The 6,000-nt window shown below is 41.6% G+C and overlaps 1 long non-coding RNA gene across 2 annotated transcripts in view; it reads right to left on the reverse strand.

Annotated features, from left to right (window-relative positions):
- The window catches only part of LOC135232926 (uncharacterized), a 74,124-nt gene extending 73,075 nt beyond the window's left edge, over nt 1–1,049 (reverse strand). For both annotated transcript variants that reach the window (XR_010323545.1, XR_010323546.1), the window contains exon 1: nt 309–1,049. This is a non-coding gene — a long non-coding RNA (uncharacterized LOC135232926). The remainder of the gene's footprint in view (nt 1–308) is intronic.
- Nucleotides 1,050–6,000: the final 4,951 nt, after the last annotated feature.

Genomic DNA, 6,000 nt, shown 5'->3' on the forward strand with positions numbered 1-6,000 from the left:
GGTTTGGTTTTACTAAACGTCTAATATATTCTTGTTTAAATTAACCATCAGTAGTTTGTTTGTTTGTTTTGCTTTAGGTGAAAGTTTACAACTCAAGTTAATTTCTCCTTCAAAAATTTATACACATATAGTTTTGTGACATTGGTTGCAATCCTCACAATGCGACAGCATGCTTTCCCTTTCCGCCCCTGGTTCCCTGTGTCCATTCATTCAGTCCCTGTCGCTTCCTGCCATCTGGTCTTGCTTTGGGGCAAGAGTTACCCATTTGGTCTAGTATATTTCATTGAACTAAGAAGCATGTTCCTCACGCATGTTATTGCTTGTTTTGTAGGCTGTCTAATCTCCGTCTGAAAATGGACTTCAGGTGTGGTTTCAGTTCTGAGTTAGCAGGGTGTCCGGGGATCATAGTCTCAGTGGTTCTTCCAGTCTCCACCATCAGTAGTTTTGCTGTGTAAAAATAGGTAGTATCTTTTAGTAATTAATCTTTCTAATTGATAACTCTTGGTGAATAAAAATAGAATTGATTTTAATGATCTTATATCTGGACACCTTCCTAAACGCTCTTATTAGTTTTAATAATTCTTTGATTCTCTCGTTATTCGAAGGCTATGATCACACCACTACAAATGCTGGCAGTTTTCCTTCTCCTTACGCCTCTCATTTGTTTTTCTAACCTACCAGCACTGACCATTGCCTCTAGCCCCGTGTTAAAGGGTGGTGATGATAGTGGACATTATTGCCTTCTTTCTTTCTTCTGTGTGTTAGTTTCTAGTATTTTATTTCTCCTGCTTGATTCTGTAGTTCATTAAGGATTACCTTTTGGGAGGACGCCAGAAACCTGTATAGTTCATCAACTTGACTGTTCTCCCTTACTCTTTATATTTCTTTACGCTAGTTTTTTGTTGTTGTTGTTGTTCCTTGAAAGCTCCAAACCGTCTCCCATCTCCAGTCATTTGCACGTTTTCCCTTTTCCATATCATGCTGCTTACTCCTGTCTTTCCGAACTCATCTCAAACAATACGTTCTTAAAGAAGCCAACCCTGATCTGACCTGCGCCGCCCCACGCTGTCCCCTGCCAGGCTGCGTCCGAGCCGCCCCACGCTGTCCCCTGCCAGGCTGCGTCCGAGCCGCCCCACGCTGTCCCCTGCCAGGCTGCGTCCGAGCCGCCCCACGCTGTCCCCTGCCAGGCTGCGTCCGAGCCGCCCCACGCTGTCCCCTGCCAGGCTGCGTCCGAGCCGCCCCACGCTGTCCCCTGCCAGGCTGCGTCCGAGCCGCCCCACGCTGTCCCCTGCCAGGCTGCGTCCGAGCCGCCCCACGCTGTCCCCTGCCAGGCTGCGTCCGAGCCGCCCCACGCTGTCCCCTGCCAGGCTGCGTCCGAGCCGCCCCACGCTGTCCCCTGCCAGGCTGCGTCCGAGCCGCCCCACGCTGTCCCCTGCCAGGCTGCGTCCGAGCCGCCCCACGCTGTCCCCTGCCAGGCTGCGTCCGAGCCGCCCCACGCTGTCCCCTGCCAGGCTGCGTCCGAGCCGCTCCACGCTGTCCCCTGCCAGGCTGCGTCCGAGCCGCCCCACGCTGTCCCCTGCCAGGCTGCGTCCGAGCCGCTCCACTCTGTACCCTGCCAGGCTGCGTCCGAGCCACTCACCCTCGCTCTCAGCAGCCCATACTTTTTACTTCTCTTTTCTAGCAGTTGTATCAGTTTCAACTGAGTAATCATAGCTTCCAATAAATTAAAACTAAATTAACTAATGATAATAACCGTTTAAGGTTTATCTCTCGCACCAGATTGTAAATTTCATAAAACTGAGAGCATGTTTGGCTCATTAACCAACATATCTCTAGATTCTAGTATAGTGCCATGTACACACGGTAGATAATAAATGCTCGTTGAATAAGTAAACAAGGGAACAGTTTAATCGGGACTTGGAATACAAAGAATTTTTCAAACTTTAGTCATTTTTAGATTTTACTAACTTACTCTTTTTTAATATACCATTCTTATATATGGTAACTTTTCTAGAATTTTTTTTTCTTTTTTAAATTGCTGAACTAAAGTTTACTATAAATATATGCAAGTCCTATCTATGAGTTCACCAAAGACATGGTCCACTTTCCCATGGCAAAGTTGATGTACCCTACTCCAACTTACACATACACACAGTCACTCATCTATTTCCCCAAACCTGCATGGTAAGACATCAAGAGAAATGCTTACTTAGTTAAAGCAGTAATGGTTGGTGTTGACTTTTTTTTTTTTTTTTTTGGTGGAAGCCCCCATAGTAGAAAAAGAATGGTCCTTGGCTTCAAAGCTATCAGCAAACTGAAACATCCCAAGACTACACTCCTTGATATTCCCATTTTTGTTATTCTTCTTTGATGTGGCAATCTTATTATAAAAGACTTTCTCCTAATTTATATTGTCAAGGCAGACAAATAATTTCTTTAAAGTATCAGTCACCACTGATGTCTGTGAGTCTTTCCTGTATGGTTTTCAACACCTTCTTGTTGCTTTCCCTCGTAATCCCTCTGAGCTGGGTATGCAAGACTGCAAGCTGCCTGCTACCCCCACCCTTGTGGTGCAGCCTCTATCTCTAGCTACCATGGTAGCTACTTGATATAGCCCTAAACACTTTCCATGCATTTACTTATTTGATCCCTACAGTGACCCATTTTACTAGAGAAAACTGAAATAGAGCGAAATCAGGTAACTTGCTTAAGAGCCTACACTCTTATCCTAAGCTGCCTCTCCCTAAACATCATTCTATAACAGCCCAAAATGTCAATCCTTCTTTTAGCAACAAATAACTTTAACCCAACATCTTCAAAGGAGTTCATAAGTAAATCCCATAGAAGAAGCACACATGGACAGACACGCTCTTTAGTATTTTACAAAGCATGCTCTCTCCTAGATGTTTCATGATGCATACATACGTACAGGTGCCATTTGTTGTCTGTCACTCTAAGAAAAATGTTTTAGGTACAGAAAAAATTGTGAAATATAAGAAGAAATTTTAGATCTAATTTCATACTCTTTGCCCACAAGAAATCATACCTTAAGTTCTCAATAAATGAGGAGGCCTGAAAAGTTCAGCAGTTAATAAAGTTTCTAGAAAGTGAATTGATTCAAAGATCCAGATGCTAGCCAATCAGAATATAAGATATATAGGTAAATAAAGCAAATTACGGTAGTAAACATGGGCATTTTTTCCTGGTTAAAGAACAAGCATCAACTTAAGTAGAGAAGAAGATTCTAAATTCATGGATCACGTTTATGTTTATTGTTCTGATATAAGGGTTAATCATATGTGAACTTAAGAAACATGCCATATTTTTTTATACCAGTACAGTAAAATACTAATTTTTCCTAATTCTTGGCCTACTAATGATATGTACATATCTAACACATTCAGGGAAATTCAAACATATTCACTTACTTAAGCCCAATAGGAGTTTAAATCAAAGCAAACCCTACATACACAAATCATTAAGCATAACACTGTAATCAGGTATATGAATCACGAATATGTTTATTCTTCCCTATTGAACACTTTTTTTTACTGAACACATTCACCAACATCCCATTGTTACCTCTAGCATGGGTGCGTTAAACCAACAGGCCATACTCTGCATGGCCTTTACGAGGCCTGGCCAATCTTAAAATTAGCAAGAGCATAGCTCCAAACGGTATAGATTTAGGCAAAGACCATTTTAAAGACTAAATCAACCGCAGAGTGGCTGAAATTCATTTAACATGGACAGTACTTGGCTAACTATGTAAAATTCCAAAGGTTTTACCTATTTCTGTATTAGATTTCAGCTTTATTGGGTACAACTGTTTGTGCATTGATTTTTTGTTGTTGTTGTTGTTGTTTAATTAATGATGCTGAAAGGATTTCAGTGTTTCAAATTTAGTACGCAAGCCTAGCAGACAAAATCTTCCATAAACTTTTTCTAAGCTCTTGGCAAACACTCTTCAGGAGCAAATATTAACTCCAGATAGTGTTTATTAGCTTCTACAAAATTATCACTGCAATAGTGGCATGTAGTTGCTAAAGGTGAATGCTTATCTAGGCCAAGAATTAATCAAGTTTGAGCTCTTTAATAGAACCTAGTCAGAAATAATTTATTTTTTGCACACTTTACATTTTAAAACCACAACATGGTAATTTCCCTCTGATTTTGCGCTGCAGTCCAAGGGCGAATTCATGCCTAGTGTTCCTGCCTCTGTTGTTAGCAGTGGAACGTGGATATGTGAACTCTGTATTATATACCACAGATAAAAGCTATGGAGGCTCTTTTCCCCATAACTCCAGAACCGGATTTACACCTAAAACTTGTAGAAACTCTCCCAATTTAAAGTCATTCCAAAAGGAAAACCAAACCCACTGCCGTCGAGTCAATTCTGACTCGTAGCTACCCTATAGCACAGAGTAGAACTGCCCCGTAGAGTTTCCAAGGAGTGCTTGGCGGATTCGAACTGCCGACCTTTTGGTTAGCAGCCATAGTACTCAACCACTACACCACCAGGGTTTCCCATACGCCTCCTTATTTATGAAGCATTTTTGCTGCTTTCCTAAAAATTAAAAAGTACATTCTGATATAAAACAACTGCTCTCCAGAAAGCAACACAGCCAACTGACTCCAGAAGAGAAGAAATGCTGTCAAATTATTCAGAAGCACATTTTTAAGCAATGTAAGCTTCTAGGAAAAGCGAAAAGGCAAACTTCTCCAAGGGCAGTCACCAGCAAGGTAAGATGGCGGCTCTTTTTAAAAGGGAGGGGCTTTTGCAAAATAGTGGGAAAATCCTTTCACTTCTGGAGGGACAGGAATATATCCAGGTAACCTTAACTATCCTTCCTCTGCCTCTCTTCTCTTACTTTCTAGCCCTCCCTTGCCCTGCTAAGATCTATGCCAACTTTCCTACTGGGAATGTTTCTCTCCTTTGATAGCCCCAAATAAAAAAGATCAAATTCGTTTGGTTGACCACCAGCTAAAAAGGTGCAGTTTTATGTGAGCAACCTTTGGGGCAGCAGTGATCCCTGATCCAATCCCTTATGACTACTTTTCTCAGAAATGAGTTATATGGGTTATAGGGGCCACCAGAACCACCACATAGAGAAAACGTCCCATATTTCCCCTCCCACCTCCACAAAAACAACAACCAAAAAAAAAAAAGTCCATAAAGTAGAAAAAAAGAAAAGTTTAACAGTCAGAAATCTGAAAGAATATTCAAAGTTACATGTGTTAAGTACGTAAGTTGTAAACCATATCCCCGTCCTATGTCTTCTGTTAATGTGTGGAAATAACAATTGTTCAAGATAGAAATATCGTTGAAATGGAGAAAATTTCAAGCTGTTTATTAAATCTTCACTGGTGAAGAAACTTTATTCATGTTTAATCATTCTACCTCTGCAGGCTGGTGTTCCGTTTACCTGTCTATATAAATTTGTTCGTTCATATTACTGTCTTCACAGCTTTGTAGAACTTGGTTTCCAGATTGTTAACCCTTTGTCAATATTTTGACATTTTAGACATGATCAGAGTGGCTTCTTCCTTAGTAACTGTAATTATTCCAAGCACAGTCCAAAGAAGAATCACAGTTTTTACTCCCTGGAAATATGTCAGTGGCTACATCTGTCCAACAGCCTTTTTTCATTCCCCTTCCCTCCTTTCCTCACATCCTTCGTTTTTCCTCCTTTCCTTCCTCTCTTTCTCTGCAAAGGATCTCTTGTCTTACCTGATTAAAAATTCCTAAAAAAACAAATTGGGAAGGAGTCAGCACTTCCCCAGAGGCAAATCAACCATATCTCAGCATTCTAGAATGTTCCCCTCAGCCCATCGTCACTCCTTATTGAGTCTGCCACCTGACACCTCACCTACATTTCAATGTTGCTCTCTCTTGGGGAACAGAGAAACTGGAGGACACTCACAACCTTCAGGGACTCCCCAAACAGGTGAGCAAAAAGCAGGTCATCCAAAGGCCTTGGCCAGTCTTCATTCTTCTAC

The sequence above is a fragment of the Loxodonta africana genome, chromosome 12, assembly GCF_030014295.1.
Source record: "Loxodonta africana isolate mLoxAfr1 chromosome 12, mLoxAfr1.hap2, whole genome shotgun sequence".
Classification (NCBI taxonomy): Eukaryota; Metazoa; Chordata; class Mammalia; order Proboscidea; family Elephantidae; genus Loxodonta; species Loxodonta africana.